At 36.6% G+C, this 19072-nt stretch overlaps 1 protein-coding gene; it reads left to right on the top strand.

Moving 5' to 3' along the window:
- Erich1 (glutamate-rich 1) overlaps positions 1-19072 on the top strand; it is a gene marked incomplete at its 5' end in the record, with an annotated part of 52793804 nt that overhangs the window by 1273021 nt on the left and 51501711 nt on the right.

The following is a 19072-nucleotide window of genomic DNA, read 5'->3' on the forward strand; positions in this document are numbered from 1 at the left end:
GAGCCTAGCATAACAGTCCTCTGAGAGGTTCCACCAAGAGGATGACTGAAATAGGTGAAAAGAGAGAACTCAGAGAGTCTTATGTAAGAGTTGAGTTAAGGATTGAGGAACCTGAAGGGGATAGGAGCTTCACAAGAAGACCAACAGAGTCAACTAATTTGGACCCTTGGGGGCTCCCAGAGACTGAACCACCTACCAGGGAACACACATGGGCTGGAATTAGGTTCCTTGCACATATGTAGCATATGTCAAGCTTGGTCTTTCTGCAGGTCCCACAACAACTGGAGCAGGGGCCCTTCCTGACTCTATTGCTGTATTGTGGATCCTATTTCCATAACTGGTCTGCCCTGTCTGGCATCAGTGGGAGAGGACATGCCTAATATTGCAGTGACTTCATGTGCCATGTGAGTTGGTACCTGGAGGGGTGGTTCCCCTTCTCAGAGAAGGGGAGGGGTGTGGGGGAGGACCTGTGTGACAGGGGTACTAGGGGCTGTGATTGAGTTAAAAAGTGAATAAATAAATAAATTAATGGAAAAAGAGATCATCCCTATTTACATAGATGTATCATGATTCAACTCAAATTTCTTCAATAATTTTTCACTTGTGATCCTTTGTAGAGAAATTTTACAAGTTCTTCTATATTGCAGAGTATAGAATATAACTATGAGTCAATTATTTAATTATGATTCATATAGAAATTTATCATAGACCTATTACTCTTTATAAATACAATATTGCTTAATAAATATGAATGTATATTTACATACTAATGAGACAGATGCACCTGTTTATTTTCACATGGAGATTTAAATTCAGCTAAATATCTGATGAATCAGGACCATTCTTGGGTATCTATCAGGACAGTTTTATTTTATAATTATCAACATATTCAATAGTCAAAAACAAATTATTGTCCAAAAGAATATTTCTTTGAATGAAAATAAACAATGGCAGGAGCACCGTTAAGGCTTTTACATAAATTGTTGGTAATTTCACATTAGTTTGAAGTTAGAATTTATTGAACATTTTCTTTATAAACTTCAATAACTCTCACAAAGATTTTTAAGGTCAAACATTATATGACAATCCAACTGAAAGAGAAACTATCTGCAATGGTATGTTGTATTCTATAGGGAGGAATGATAGAAGTATGTTTTTCCATAATGAATTTGTTATATTTCTATAGGAGCAGAGAAGTGTATGTTGTGATGTTTTTCGCAGTGTACTATTGGGTAGTCTGTAACTCAAGCCAAGTTCTTCCAGGCAACATGCCTCTTCATTGGCATTCTGTTGTGTAATGGCATACACAGTGAAATGTGCATGCTTTGTGCTTAGGCTGTACTAACGTTGGTATATAGCATGGAAAAGCTCTGTTAAATCAACCCAAATTCATTACATTTTTATTTCAGATTAATTCATGGTCATTGCACATCAGGAATCTTTTACTGTTGCCATCGTTTTGCAAACACTACGTCATGTAGTGCCCTGTGGAGATTGGGGCTACAGTCTTAGAAGCTAGAACTTAACTCTCCTCATTATCAGAAGTGAATTCACATCAGCAGTGTATGAAGAGAAAACACACCCTAAACCTTTCGTGGTAGAACTGTGATTTCCTATTCGACATATTTGATTTTAAAAATATAACTCTCCTAACTTATCTCAACTAACATAATGCTTATCTTTGACTTTGAAGGTTTGATTGTAGAAACTATTCTCTTAGAAAATTCTGCTACCCTGTCACATAGAGCCAGTACACCCACTTATCAGAGAAATTTCCTGCATTCCACCAGTTCAACATTCTCTAGGATGAAATACATACATACATACATACATACATACATACATACATACATACATACATCTTTCAAAGTATAATCCATGAGAAGCTTAATCACCTCTTCTGCAAGCACCTAGAGACTACCACAGGTGTGAGAAGTGGTTTAGTTTTAGTTGTTTTCTTTTTAAATTTATGTATTAAACAAATGTTTATTATAAGTAAAGAAAAAACTATCTTTTCTTTTAATTCCTTCCTCCTTTTCTTGCCTTTTGTTTCTTTGTCTTGTTTGTGTCCTGGGGATTGTACACAGGGCCTTGCACATGTTGGGAAAACACTGTCCTACTGAGTTAACATGATTAAGTCTCAATCACTCAACTTGATAGACTCTTCCTTATTACCTAGGGATGTTTTGGCACTGGTAATCTTCATTCTTCAGCTTCCAAAGCACCTGTGTTTACTCTCAACGTCTGACAAATCCCTGCATTAATATCTTCATATCTAAAACATAAGCAGTTTGACATCAATGCATTCAGTTTGAAGATGTTAAGCTGCATCTGCCACAGTTATTTCACCACTATTATAAAACTGTGTGCACAAAGCTCTATTATCCCTCCAAGAGACTCTAAAGAAATTCCTGTTTTATATTACCTTTTAAAAAATAAAAGGACACAAATTTAGATGAATAGAAATTAACATTAGGCAGAGAACATGGTAGCTGCACACTCCAAGGGCTTCAAAACCCAAGGGAATAAATACATAATTAATAATAATAAATAATAATATTAATACAATGTGATTAAATGGATATTTTCTTTTGGAAAGGCATTGGCATTTGAGAAAATTTTGTTAGGTTTATATGGACTAATTAATGATGTTAACTTATGATACATTGCTATATTCTGTCTCAAGAATTTGTTCATGTGGGTTGGGGATTTAGCTCAGTGGTAGAGCGCTTGCCTAGCAAGCACAAGGCCCTGGGTTTGGTCCCCAGCTCCGAAAAAAAAAAAGAACTGGTTCATGTTTTAAAATGCTAATATGGTTTCATAATACATGTTATTTAAATTAGGAATCAAAGATCCTGGTTAATGCAGTGTGGATAGTGAGAGAACATTTTGACAGCTTTCCTGTCTCACATGGTCCATGGTTTGCACACCAATTCAACTTATCTACAGGCTCCAGCTATAAACTCTTTGACTTCCTGTAGCAACTTCCTCCTGAGAAAAATCAAAGAGCTTAGAATGATTGGATAATTAATATGTATAGTGTGCTAAAACTATCAAGGCTTCCAGAAAATCATTAGTAGCTATTTATAACTGTGCTTTAGTGAAATGCAAAATTAGCTTATCCATCAGGAGAACCCTTACTTCAACAGTTATTCCAACCTGAAAATATATAGGGCAGATCCTTTGAAACCTCTGAAAGTGATGTCAATCCAAATGAGAATTTTAAAAATAGGTCAGTGTGTAATTTTGCTGATATTTTCAGCTCTTTCAACTTAACACCTAAAAGAATTGCATTGATTTAACCAGTTATGAGCTCAAATGTTTATTGCAACTGTACCATATAAGCATACTGACAATATTGATAAGCAGATTGAAATGATTTCTTACATGATATCTTAAGAGAAAATGGGGATCCAGAAGTAACACTGTGCTTGCAAAAGCAGGTTTCTTTGTTCATTGGTTTGTTTAACTTTAAATGTTACAAATGGTATCAATTCAAGAAACAAGAATTGGGCTTTCAATAGAGAAATACACTCAGTCTCTGCTTACAAACTATTCTACTCTGAACTTAACCTTGCAAACACATGAGATAGAGAAAATTAATGTAAAACAAAATAAAAAGAGGAAATTATTGTGATGTATATCTGTAATTTCAATAGAGAAGAAACAGGCAAGGGAATAAGTTCAAATATAAATTATATATACTACAGACACATTATAGTTATATGTATAATGTAGATGGAGGATATATAAACACATATTGCATATTATTTGAATTAAGAATTATATATATGGTTAATTACATATAGATTATATATAACATTTCCATCCTACTTCTTTAAACCTTTTTTAAAAAAAGATTTATTTACTTTATTTATATGAGTACACTCTAACTATCTTCAGACACACCAGAAGAAGTCATTGAATTCCATTACAAATGGTTGTGAGGCACCATGTGGTTGCGGGGAATTGAACTCAGGACCTCTGGAGGAGCGGTCTGCAGTTTTAACTACTGAGCCATCTCTCTGGCTCTTCAGTCCTATGTCTTACAATGATACTGCCATTATCTGAACAATGCTGAAACAGAGGAACATTAAGAAGCAGCCTTCGATAAGGCAAAAGTGGTCTCCTGCTCAAGGCTGTCACATACAATGGAGCTCTTTTGAATTTTCCACGCTGAGGAAAAGAGATATATCCTGATGTTCCAAAAATGAAAAATATATATATATTACCAATACGTATCTCCTCCTTTCATTCCATCAGCATGTCAACTGTCACACATTCTTGTCTTTCTTTTCTCTTCCTGGATTAGAAGCACATTCCTGGGTACTGGAGAAACAAACTGCACAGTTAGGTGTAAATATTTCAAGTCTTTGTGAAACATCAAAGACTTTGAGAATGAACTCTCAGAGCCTCTTGAGAGAATTCAGTGCTAGTATTCAAGGGAATATGGAGAAGCAAATAGTTTTCAGAGAAAGTACCTGAGTTGGGTTAAAAAATCATCTACAAATTTGAGGAAGTCATCTACTCAACTCACATAGTATTAAAAAAAAAGTATGTTCCCATAAGAATGAACATGCCTCCTGATTCCTAAACAGCAGTACACAGAAGGAATTTTTCTTAGTAGTAGGAGAAATTAAATCCTAAATATCCTACTACTACTGCTTCAGAAATCTTGAAGGACACATGTTCCACAATGTTCATAGCAGTCTTATTTATAATAGCCAGAAACTGGAAAGAACCCAGATGTCCCTCAACAGAGGAAGGGATACAGAAAATGGCATACATGAATACAAGGGGTTACTACTCAGCTATGAAAACCAATGACTACATGAAATTCTTGGGCAAATGGATGGGGCTACTGGGTGAGGTAACCCAATCACAAAAGAACTCACATGATATACACTCATTGATAAGTGAATATTCGTCCAGAAGTTCAGAATACCCAAGATACCATTCAGAGACCACATGAAGCTCAAGAAGAAGGAAAACTGAAAGTGTGGATGCTTCAGTCTTTCTTAGAAGAGGGAACAAAATATTCACAGGAAGAAATATGGAGACAAATTGTGGAACAGAGACTGAAGGAAAGGTCATTCAGAGACTGCACTACCTGGGGATCCAGCCCATATACATCCAACAAACCCAGACAATATTGTGGATGACAAGAAGTGCATGCTGAAAGGAGCATGGTATAGCTGTCTCCTGAGAGGCTTTACAGAGGAGGATGCTCACAGCCAACCATTGGACTGAGAACGGGGTCCCCAAAAGAGGAGTTAGAGAAAGGACTGAAGGAGCCGAAGGGGTTTGCAACCCCATAGGAAAAAAAATTAACCAACTACACCTCGCAGAGCTCCTAGGGACTAAACCACCAACCAAAGAGTATACATGGAGTCATGGCTTCAGCAGCAAATGTAGCAGAGGATGGTATTGTGGGGCAAATATGGGAGGAGAGGGCCTTGATCCTGTCAAGGGTCAATGCCCCATTGTAGGAGAACACCAAGGCAGGAGGCAGGAGGGAGTGGACTGGTGGGTGGATGGGGGAGCACCCTCATAGAAGCAGGTTGGGGGGGGATGGGATAAGGGGTTTCTTGAGGGGAAACTGGGAAAGGGGATTACATTTGAAATGTAAATAAAGAAAATATCCAATAAAAGAAAAGAAAAGAGAAAAGAAATCTTGATGAACTGGACAGAGAGCTTAAAGGCTTTGAGTACTTTTTTTTGCATCCATAGTAACCAGTTTGGTCCCCAGAATCAGAGCTATGCAGCTTGCAAGAGCCACACCCAATTCCTGTAGATCTGATACCCTCTTCTGTACTCTATAGGCACCAGTCACACACATGGTGCAAACATGTAAATTCAGATGAAACACATACGTAGAATAAATGTAAATCTATTTTTTTTTAAAAAAGGAAACCTTAAGGAAGAATCAAGATTAAATTGTTTCCCAACTAATTAAGAATATTTTACAAATAAAAATATTCTGGCACTTTTAATTTTTATTTATTTATTTAATTAATTAATTATTTATTTATTTATTTTGGTGAGGTATGCTGCTGGTCAAGAGAAGTCATGTGTGAAGAGGGCATCAGTGAAGGAACGGCCATTCAGAGCCTGCCCCACAATGGTCCATATATATCCACCAAAACTAGGTAAGATTGATGAAGCTAGAAATGCATGCTGAATGGGACCAGATATAGATCTCTCCTGAGAGACACATCCAAAGCATGTCCAACACAGAGGTCAATGCTAGCAGCAAACCACTGAACTGAGAACAGAATCCCCTTTCGGGGAATTAGAGAAGGATTGAAAGAGCAGAAGAGGTTTTGTAACCTCCTAAGAATAACAATGCCAACCAACCAGATCTTCCAGGGACTAAACCATACCCAAAGACTATACGTGCACTGACCCAGGGCTCCAAATGCATATGTAGCAGAGAATAGCCTTGTTGGGGCACCAGTGAAAGGAGAAGCCCTTGGTCCTGCCACAGTTGGACCCCCAGTGCAGGGGAATGTGGGGGGGGTAAGGAGGATGGGGGAACACCCTGCATGGGGGAGGGGGGAGGGGAGGGGGGCTTATGGACAGGAAACCAGGAAAGGGAATACCATTTGAATATAAATAAAGAAACATATCTAATAAAAAAAAGAAAAAAGAAAACTGGAAGTAAGGAAGATGAGATGAGAAAAATATATAGCCCAGGTTGGCCTTGAACTTGTGGTCCTTCATTTTCTACAAATCCTACCGGTGTGTGCAACTCTAACCTGCAACAAATTTCACTCCAAAACATCTTTAATCCAGGAAAATTCCCAGACAAAATTTAATATAAGCATAATCAAAATAGTGAAACTAAGCAATCCTGTGGAAGAGATAAAAAGTTACGGAAGACAGAATTAGCAAATAAATATATAACAATGATTGAACTGACATGCTATAAGCTTAAAGCTAGAAGAGAGAGTAAGCATGCATGTGGTAGAGATTTAAAAGACATGAGAAGCTAAAATCAGAAGATGAAATGATGGAATTTAAGGGTGTGTGTGGAAACACACGCCATGGAATTAAATAGCATTGAGGTATTGAGAAAAATAAAAGTTGAATGATCTTGAATGTTACCAATGGGAAGTTCAAAATTGGACAGGGAATTTACTCAAAGGAAAATGAAATACAGTTAATTGATAAGAAGCTGTGGCTTCAGCACTATACACTATAAATATCATTGAGAAAAGATACATGAATCCTAACCAATTCAGTTACAAGTAAAAATTAGAAATAAAGTTAAAGTTGCCCAAGATAAAGGTTGAATTGCATCTAAAGCAATGCCATCTAACACTCAGACTTAAAAATAAATTCCACATATTCTACATATTCTACATATGACTGAATTGTAAATTTCTGTCAAAAGGTTACAATTATCAAGCTGGCAAAAGAGGGATGTTTGTACTACATGACTTAAGAGTTGACCAGCAAGGAGCTATACAAAGCAGCAATTTAATTCATTAAATTTTGTGTTTTCTAAATCATTAACAGAACAAATGGACCCACATTAGCAAGGAGGGAGCTGACACAAAGAACATCAACCACATTTATTTAATTGACAGTTGGAGACACTCCACTCACAGCAGAGAACATAATTGCCTTTCAAGGGCCCAGAAAACTTTCTCTATTAAAACAAAAAAGTCTCAACAAATTTAAATACATTCCAGGTAACTAACATATCCATCATGAAACCATATGAAACAAAACATTGTGTGTGTGTGTCTGTGTGTGTGTGTGTCTGTGTGTGAGTAGTAGTAGTAGTAGTAGTAGTAGTAGTAGTAGTAGTAATAGTGTAAAGACTTCTATCATATATGTCATATTTATACACACATATGTATATATATATACTGTATTTAAGACATATTTTGATTTCAAAATATAGGGAAATTATGAAATGGGAAGTACAGTACAGGTTAGACATGAGGTCACAGATACTACAGATCAGTATTTTTCCTCATTGTGAGTGTTCATTGTACATGGTACCTTATTATATAATGACATTTTCAGAAAAGTGTTCATTGTCCATTCAGGATCTTTGCTCTATACTCTCCTCTCCATTTTCTCACTTCTTGCTTGCCAGACAGTTTTGTATCTACTATAACTTGGAACCAGAAATGAAAACACATTTTATTTTTTTCTGGCTTGCTTGAAGCTCAGTAGCCAAGTGTTGTCCAACATAATCAAGACATATCTCAAGATGGAGTGATGGCTCAGTGGTTAAGAAAAGTGACTGCAAAACACCAATGGCTTATGCTCTAAGATCAAGAATTGACAAATGGGATCTCATAAAACTGCAAAGCAAAGGACAAAGGCAAAGGACTCTGTTGTTAGGACAAAATGGCAACCAACAGATTGGGAAAAGATCTTTACCAATCCTACAACTGATAGAGGGCCTATATCCAAAATATACAAAGAACTCAAGAAGTTAGACCGCAGGGAGACATAACCCTATTAAAAAGTGGGGTTCAAAGCTAAACAAAGAATTCATAGCTGAGGAATGCCGAATGGCTGAGAAACACCTAAAGAAATGTTCAACATCTTTAGTCATAAGGGAAATGCAAATAGAAACAACCCTGAGATTTCACCTCATACCAGTGAGAATGGCTAAGATCAAAAACTCAGGTAACAGCAAATGCTGGTGAGGATGTGGAGAAAGAGGAACACTCCCCCATTGCTGGTGGGATTGCAAACTGGTACAACCATTCTGGAAATCAATCTGGAGGTTCCTCAGAAAATTGGACATTGAACTACCTTAGGACCCAGCTATACCTCTCTTGGGCATACACCCAAAAGATGTCCCAACATGTAACAAAGATACATGCTCAACTATGTTCATAGCAGCCTTATTTATAATAGCCAGAAGCTGGAAAGAACCCAGATGCCCTTCAACAGAGGAATGGATACAGAAAATGTGGTACATCTACACAATGGAATATTACTCAGCTATCACAAACAATGCCTTTATGAAATTCATAGACAAATGGATGGAACTGGAAAATATCATCGTGAGTGGGGTAACCCAATCACAGAAAAACACACATGGTATGCACTCATTGATAAGTGGATATTATTCCAAATGCTTAAATTACCCTAGATGCACAGAACACATGAAACTCAAGAAGGATGACCAAAATGCAAATGCTTCACTCCTTCTTTAAAAGGGGAACAAGAATACTCTTGGGAGGCAAGAATAGGGAGGCAAAGTTTAGAACAGAGACTGAAGGAACACCCATTCAGAGCCTGCCCCACATGTGGCCCATACATATACAGCCACCCAATTAGACAAGATGGATGAAGCAAAGGAGTGCAGACCGACAGGAGCCGGATGTAGATCGCTCCTGAGAGACACAGCCAGAATACAGCAAATATATAGGCGAATGCCAGCAGCAAACCACTGAACTGAGAATGGGACCCCTGTTGAAGGAATCTTAGAAAGGACTGAAAGAGCTTGAATGGGCTCGAGACCCCATATGGACAACAATGCCAACCAACCAGGGCTTCCAGGGACTAAGCCACTACCCAAAGTCTATATACATGGACTGACCCTGGGCTCCAACCGCATAGGTAGCAATGAATAGCCTAGTAAGAGCACCAGTGGAAGGGGAAGCGCTTGGTCCTGCCAAGACTGAACCCCCAGTGAAAGTGATTGTTAGGGGGAGGGTGATAATGGGGGGAGGATGGGGAGGGGAACACCCATATAGAAGGGGAGGGGGCGGGGTTAGGGGGATGTTGGCCTGGGAACCGGGAAAGGGAATAACAATTGAAATGTAAATAAGAAATACCTAATTTAATAAAGATGAAAGAGAGAGAGAGAGAGAGAGAGAGAGAGAGAGAGAGAGAGAGAGAGAGAGAGAGAGAGAGAGAACTGACTGCTCTTCCAGAGGTACTGAGTTAAAATCCCAGCAACCACATTGTGGCTTACAGACATCTGTAATAAAATCTGATGCTCTCTTCTGGTGTGTCTGAAGACAGCTACAGTGTACTTATAATAAATAAATAAATAAATCTTTACAAAACAAAAACACTCATTCTCACAATATTTCTAAAAAAAAACCAAACAAAACAAAAAACAAGGCAAAAAAGACACATCCCTCCCCCCTTCACACACACACATACACACACACATTGAGAGAGCTTACATTAATCATGTATATACCATATTCTGTGAAAATGAAAAACATTTATGTTTCTTACTATGTACAGCACTAAGTGAAAAGAGGAGGGAATCTATGACACACTTCAGATGTTTCATACTGGAGCTAGAATAGATTAAAGAATAATTAGATTTATATAAAATGATTAAAATGGTAACAGAAAGCCAATATAATTAAGCAGTTAATGTCTATAATAAGATGCATTTAAGTAATACTTATTACTTCGGGAGTACATGGAAAATATTCAAATACGTTAGACTAGTTAACTTTTATTAAACTATTTAATGAAACATTGACAACATTCTGAAATGGCATGAAATATTAATGTCCAAAGAGAAATCTACAAAGACAGCTCTTAATACAAGTATGTAATAAAAATCATAGCTGTAGAAAAACACACATATAGCTTGGCATATTCTAATATAATATCTGTAAATGTTTATTTAAAAACTCATATTGATTGAGTAAGGTATGACAGAGAAGTTTTTCAAATCATGTGTAGTAAATGTTTCTCCATATCCTCTAAATGTTATTCTACAGAACAGTATGCATTCTGAAATTGAATATACAAAGACAAAAGCAATATTGTCATATCGTATGCAGGATGAAAAATTAAACTTGATTTCCATCTTAAAAAGATACAAAGCTTTTTCCTAAAATCATTGTAAATTAGATGCTACTTTTGTTGTGTTTTAGGAAATTCAGTTAAAACTATAATGACCCCGCTGGGAGTTTCCATAACAAAAAATAATTCAACCAAAAGGAATGCAAATGACCAAACAGTTCCAGGTGGTCATTCATCATATCTACACTTCTGACAAAAACTTCCAGTCGACAAGACTGTTTTATTTTTAAAGTATGCATTAGGTCTCTCTTATTTGTGTTTTCAATGAACACCCTTGATTTATTTTGCTCCTTGCAAAAATAAAATTTTATCAGACTCAAAATGTTTCAATGCTGAAGTTTTCATTAGACTTAGGGAGAAGAAGAGGCCCTTACAGTTATTATTATATTTACATCAAACTGTGACAGGATCAAATTTTGCAATAGTGAGTTTTCTAATGATGAATATTGTGACATGCAAAATCGACCCTGTTCTCAAGGTCAATTCAGCTATTGCTGTCAGCCTTTGTGATTTACTTCCCTTACAGCTATGGCCACATTAACTCAAATAATTTGCTTTTCGTAGCCTGAAGATACAAGGTAAGAGGAATGAATTATCAACCATTGTGGCTGTGGACAATGATTGTCAAAAGGGATGTATATCACCAGCAACAACCCTACACACGTCATTCTGAACATGCTGGAAAGTTATGATATAGTTTTCTTCCAGACGATTTTTGAAGATTTTACAGAAAAAATATGTTGGACAGGTTGTATGACATTTAAATAGTCTCTTATAAATGTTATGCCCAACACTGAAATTTTCACATATAATGATATGCATTGGACTCAACCAGAATTTGTAAGAGTTTTGTTTAAAATTTGTAGTGCTGCATTCTAATATCTAATGTGAAATTTTTAATAAAGAGGAATAGAATCAGATATATGATCATGGCCACATTTGTATTCTTTTAATTTTTGGTTTTTGTTTTGTTTTTCAGTTGTTACATGTGGCTTTGGAATTCATGATGGGGGAGTACATGTAAATGCAGTTACCACAAGGGCTAGATTAGAGCATCAGATCCCCAGCCGGAATTGTAGATGGTTTCCAGCTGCTTTATTGCAAGGGTGCTGGCAATCAAACTGAAATCCTCTTCAGAGGCAGTATGTGCTTTTTGCTACCGAACCATCTCTCCAGCCCCATCCTGACGTAGTCTTAGATCCGATTGGTAAAAGTCATTTAAAAAAATAATAAGTTAAAACATTGATGTTTATATATAAGACACAAACAAGTACAGTATCAATTACTTTACCCATGATGAAACTCTCCTTCCTATAAACTGTTCCGACTCAGTCACTCATCTGGTTGATGGGTTACAACTTGAATACACACATATCCTTACCCCCAAAACTGACATATCCTTCAAGAACAGCAGTAGTTATTTTTTCTCCATCAAAGTATGCTTGACTTACAGCAAAATTTGAAGGTTATAATCCAATAACGTAGTGTAAAGTCTCCTATCATTTTAATATTGACAAATAGGCCTTTAAAGGATCTAAGGTTTAGTTTTACAGCCACATCTCAAGAGATCTGCTGGTTTTTAGGTTTATTATCTCTAGAATCTTCAATTAGTTTTCTCTTTCTCTGTAAGCTTACTTATAACTTTAAAACAAAGAACAAAACCAACTTTATTTATTTATTTATAATTATTTATTTGAGGTAGTATCTCATTGTATTGCAAAGTGTTCTGGAGTTTTATGTAGCGGAGAATAAACTTGAATACTTTTCTAAAGGAAATTTTCTTTCTTCTTGTTAATTTCATACAGATAATGAAATATGGCCATACCCCCAACATATCAGCCTCGATATATGCTCTCTCAACATTATCTATTTAATTAGCAATACATTATATCACATACTAGACCAGTTGGTCCCCATTGGTGCATGAATATTCAGCCATCCATCTAACAATGGGAAACCTACTGAGGCCACATCCTGAGAAAAAAAGTGATTTTTCCCAATTCCCAACAACTACCAACTGTTATTATCTCCTCGGTAAGGAGTGGGACCTGAACATAGCCTAACTTATCCATGTCAGAATATTGACTGGCTTGACTTTGGGCAAGTTTTGTGTCAGTAAACCCAGCTTTTGTGACTTCATGATTGCAACTGCCATATTCTGTCCCAATGACAGCATTTCATAGCCTGATTCCCATCTGCCTTTTCTTTCATTTGTTTTGTCTTCTTTTGTGCCCTGAGCCTTGGATGGAAGATGTTGGCACAAAATTCTGTTTAGGATGAAGACTCAGTCTCTTATGCTCAAGACTTCTAGCAACTATGTATCTCTCCATTGAAGAATGTACCCCAAATAAAGAAGCTCCTCGATGTTGAAGAATTGATATTCATTTTCGTATTTCTCAAGTCGTTGGGTTAAATATATATTCAACCATGCTCTGAGAAGGGACATTAAAAATAAATGAAAAGAAATAGTATACACAAAATGTACTCTTTTGATCTCTGTGCTTTTCTGTTGTTTATTTTCAGGATATAAAATGGAATTTAAAATAAAATTCATGCAAGGGAAATGGCCAGATTCATTTCAAAATAACGTTGAAGATTTTAAAGTCACTTTGAGAAAATTGCAATACAATATTTTAGAAAATATGAATGTACGTTCATATCTCTCAATTTCTTTCATCGCTTTCTGTCTTTTCCTTCCTCTCATTGTTCTTTGACATGTGACACATTAGTTAATCTATGTTTCTACTGTGTAAAATACATATATTCTTTGAGATGTAGAAGTTTTATTTGAGATTCAACTCAAAGACAAGAAAGTGCTTAATGGGGCTTGATGAGAAACAGAAAGGTAACCAGAGAGACACCGAGGGATCATCAATGGCTGTATTTTGGTTGATGATAACCTAGGTAGGGAAAAATCATTACCACCCATTGGATCACAGACTGAGCAAGGTCATGCCAGGATCAGCTCTTCCTTTCCACCACATCTTCCGAGTGTAAATGGATGTTTTAGCCATCCTTATGTGATTCCATGACATTTGCTTCTAACTTAGTCATCAGAGAGCTTATTAACCATTCAACAAGAATGACATTCAACTGAATTCTAAGAATTTGTTTGCTTTTAAAATGCCATCTGGTGTGTGAGTAACCTTGTTTTTAAACATCTCAGACTGTTTGAGCAATTGCAAAGACATCTATTCGTTGGGTAAATGAAGGATAAAATATATCTGGTGATTATAAAACATACCCAGAGTAAATTGCAGCACGAAGCCCATAGAACATACATAAAGATTTTTCATTTATTCCTTTTTTATTCAAATAAAATGTTTCTCATGTAGAATAAAAGAAAGTTAATATTTTAGTATGTTTCCTGAGAATTAGGTTTCATAATAGAAATATTTGAAGTGTACCAGTCAGCTTAAATAAAGTCCTAACTTGAAAGTAATAACTTAGATAGACTGAAGAATGAATGGCCTGACATCTGAAGTTCATGTGAAGAACTATACAGGCATTAACATATTTTCCACGACAGAAAATCATCAAAAATATTTTCTCCCTTTATGTGTGTAATTATTTTCCAAATTCTGTTTGAAAATCAATTGTCTGGTAATAAATTATTCAAGTAACAACATTTCAATATATTTTATTTCCGCTTATATTTCTCAGGGTTGAATATTCTGCGTTCTGAAGGTGGCATATGACTTGCTCTTACATTTATGACTATAAGAATATTTCTAAATAAATTCAAATGTCTACTTTTTTCTTCTATTGGATATTTTTATTTATATTTCAAAAGTTATCTCCTTTCCAGGTTTCTCCTCCAGAAATGCCCAATCCTCTCCCCCTTCTCTTGCTTCTATGAGGTTTCTTCCCCACCAACCCACCCACTCCCTCCATTCCTCCCACCCTGGCATTACCCTGTGGCATTGAGTCTTCACAGGACCAATGGCCTCTCCTCCCATTGATGCCCCACAGGCCGTCTGCTGCTACATATGGAGCTGGAGCCATGGGACTGTCCATGTGTACTCTTTGGTTGGGGGTTTACTCCCTGGGAGCTCTGGGTGTCTGGTTGGTTGATACTGTTTTTCCTATGGAGTTCCAAAACCCCTCAGCTCCTTCAGTCCTTTCCCTAATTCCTCCATTGGGGACCCTGTTCTCAGTCCAATGTTTGGCTGTGAGTATCCACCTCTAAATTTGTCAGGCTCTGCCAGAGCCTCCTGAAGTACAGCTACATCAGGCTCCTGTCAGCAAGCACTTCTTGGCATTAACCATAATGGCTGGGTTTGGTGGCTGAATATGGGTTGGTTCCCCAGGTAGTGCAGTCTCTGGATGACCTTTTCTTCCAAGGTCCCTGCTCCACTCTTTATCTCTGTAGTTTCTCCCGTAAGTAGTTTGTTCCCCCATTCCAAGAAAGACTGAAACATCCACACTGGTCTTCCTTCTTGAGCTTCTTGTGGTCTGTAAATTGTATCTTGGGTATTCCAAGTCTTTGGCCTAATATCCACTTATCAGTGAATACATACCATGTGTGTTCTTTTGCGACTGGGTTACCTCACTCAGGATGATATTTTCTAGTTCCATCCATTTGCCCAAGAATTTCATGAAGTCACTGTTTTTAATAGCTGATTAGTACTCCATTGTGTTGATATACCAACTTTTCTATATCTATTTTTCTGTTGAAGGGCATTTGGGTTCTTTCCAGCTTCTGGCTATTATAAATAAGGCTGCTATGAACATAGTGGAGCATGTGTCTTTGTTATATGTTGGAGCATCTTTTGGGTATGTGCCCAAAAGTAGCATAGTTGGGTCCTCAGGTAGTACTATGTCCAATTTTCTGAGAAACTGCCAGACTGATTTTCAGAGTGGTTTTAAAAGCTTGTAATCTCACCAATAATGAAGGAGTGTTCCTCTTTCTCCACATCCTCACCAGTATCTGTTGTCAACTGAGTTTTTGATCTTAGCCATTCTGACTGGTGTGAGGTGGAATCTGAGTTGTTTTGATTTGCATCTCTCTGATGAGTAAGGATATCCATCATTTCTTTAGGTGCTTTGTTCCTGTTTGATATTCCCCGGTTGAGAATTCTTTATCTCTGTACCCCATTTTTAATAGGGTTTTTTTATTCTCTGGAGTCCAACTTCTTGAGTTCTTTGTATACATTGGATATTAGCCTAATATCAAATATAGTATTGGTAAAGATCTTTTCCCAAACTGTTGGTTGCCTTAGTGTCCTTTGCCTTACAGAAGCTTTGCAATTTTATGAGGTCCCAGTTGTATATTCTTGATCTTAAAGCAAAAGGCACTCGTGTTCTTTTCAGCAAAATTTTCCCTGTGCCCATGTGTTCAAGTCTCTTCCCCACTTTCTCTTCTATTGGTTTCAGTGTATTTGGTTTTATGTGGAAGTCCTTGGTCTACTTGGACTTGAATTTTGTACAAGGCAATAAATTTTTACTGTGTTTAATTTTAATTGTGTCATACTAGAATTTTAACAATAGAATTAGTTAGGTTTCTGTTTTTCTACTAGGGACTGAATTGTGGAATCTCTGTATTTTTGATGTGATTTATTTTCCTTTGAATAGATTCTAGCAATATATTTTTCACAGTGTGCTGTATATGACAATTGACATAACAGTCATAAAATTTGAAATTTACAATCCCAAACGTCTTGTAGAGTCTTACTCACAATCACTGATGTAAACATTTTAATTAGGAGCTTAATCAGTTAAATACCAATGGCTTCTTAACTTTGAAAAGTGTCAACATGCCACACATAGGGAAAGGCACTCATAAGGGAAGTAATAACACTATATCCTATGATATATATATGAGAAATGGAAAAATAAGAACATGGGTTTCTTTCAACTTCTAAAGATTTAGTTTTATTCAGGTCTCTCTCTCTCTCTCTCTCTCTCTCTCTCTCTCTCTCTGTGTGTTTTTGTGTGTGTGTGTGCACAAAAATTAGTGTATTTTCACAGATGTGAACAAGTGACTTTTGTACACATCTGTGGGTATGTACACGCATGTGCAGATGTATGTGGGGCTAACAGAGAAATGCAGATAACTTTGTGCTGGAATTATAAATAACTATGACCCAGTGTAGAATCTGGGAACTAATGTCAGGTCTTCTGTAAGAAAAGCAAAGCCCATTGCACTGTGTGCTTTCTCACCTGCCCCAAAATAACTCATTTATTACTAAAATGCCTCTAGAATCAATAGTTCCCTTAATCTACTCTCATTCTTCAGCTGCCACAAGCAAGAATGAGTTATCCCAGTGACATCTTACAGACTTGTACCTTACAGATGAGCTCGTGTTAAGTGTTGCATACATCAGGTAAAAGAGACCACAGGTGAGATAAACATTGTTTTAGGTCTATTGTTGCTGTTCCCTTTTCTTCTTACTGCAAAGTAGACTCTCTTTAAAAAACAAGATAAGATTTAGATATTTTCTTCCTTAGCCATATAATTCTCAAATTACTGTAATTTCAGAAACCCAGTATCCTTTAAAATGAGTCATATTGAACTGGAAAAGTGTAAACAACTGTTCACAGGCAAAAATGTTTACATTACCATTTTAAACAATGAATTGCATATAATTCCCTCTGTTGCAACCTCGATTTCAAAACTCTCCAACTATTTTCAATACCTTCAATCCTGAATGTACTTTCAAAAGGTATCCCATCATTATTCCTAGACTGTAAATCCAAATTATCTTGGATTGTGATCTAGCAGATTAGATCAGACTATATACTCTTAAGTTCTTGGTTCAAGATTAATTTGGTTCTAATAATAACAGCACATTGTATGTCATCCGGTTTTCTATCGGAATGGCTGATTACAGAATTGCTACAACCCAGTGAATTAGTGAAGTCTAAAATGTTACTAAACTTCAATTCACCAGAGTAGTGAGGTAAGGATTTTATAATGTGAACATCTGTGGGTTTGTTCTTTGATTTAAACAGTTTATAGTATTGCTAGATTTGATCAGGAAATTCTGTGGCAATATTGTCTTAAGGAAAGATTAGTTTCTTAGGACACTCAGCTCTATCTTGAGATTTTTTATATTCACATTCTAATCCTGTATTAATTATTGCTGTCATGAAGTATACAATCCCAGTAAAGAACTTCATCATTCCAGGGTTATTTAACATAAACATGGGAAGAAACATTAAAATTCAGTCTCATTTCTGCTGATTGTGCACGATTTCCCCCCATGGATCAGCCCTGTCAGCAGAAAACAATGATTAAAACCTGGATTGGTTTTAAAACAGGCAGCTACATGAAGTCAGGGAAAGGAGTTAACTGAGTTTGTGATCAGAGAGAGAGAGAGAGAGAGAGAGAGAGAGAGAGAGAGAGAGAGAGACCATTTCAGATATCTAGGTGGATGCAGAAGTTAATTCAGTATTTCCTTCTTTCCTTCTTAATATATATATGTATATATACACACACACACACACACACACACACACACACACACACACACGCACTTTGAGCTAAATACAGAGTGTCATTTTTAGTGTTATAAACCTTGTAAATGTGCTGTACATAAAAATTATAACAAGAATGGCAGGTGCATTGGTGATAAATTCATGTCCAGATAATATCATTTGATTATTTGTAGCAGAAGGATAGAGTCAAAGCAGTAATTTAACTGCAATTAAAGGAAAAACATCAAAAATATAATAGTAAAATAAGCAATATCTAAGTAGTAAAATATTTGAAATAGATCCCATACAAGGGAAAGAGAGGAGAGTGAGTGGAAGTAAGAATGTTTTTCTTAAAAATTGCCTAATTTTCTTTCCTAATACAGAATTGTCCTTTAAAAACCGTAACTTAGGGATTGAAGACATGGCCCAGCCACTAAGAACACGGGCTGCTCCTCCTGCACAGGTTCCAAGTTTGTTCCCCAGAACCCACGTGGCACTCACAACCACATGTAAATCCAGTTCCAAGTGATCTGATGAACTCTTCGGGCCTCTGTGGGCACATAGACATACATGTAGGCAAAAATTTGCACACATAAAACAAAAATGAATATATCTTAAAAAAAAAGAAGAAGAATATGCTGGTTACATGGAGGACCAAGTTCGGCACCTCACAAACACCTTCAACCAGCTACAGAAAATGTGAACACCATTCCTGTCCCCCTGCCCCCCCACCCATTCACATAAGCACACATGGCTAAGTAAATATAAAAGATAAATATTAAAACAATCAGGAGGGCTAATCTGAGGTGAACCAAAACCGAAAGAAAAAACAAAAATAAACATC

Source organism: Rattus norvegicus, chromosome 16 (assembly GCF_021556685.1).
Source record: "Rattus norvegicus strain SHRSP/BbbUtx chromosome 16, alternate assembly SHRSP_T2T, whole genome shotgun sequence".
NCBI lineage: Eukaryota > Metazoa > Chordata > Mammalia > Rodentia > Muridae > Rattus > Rattus norvegicus.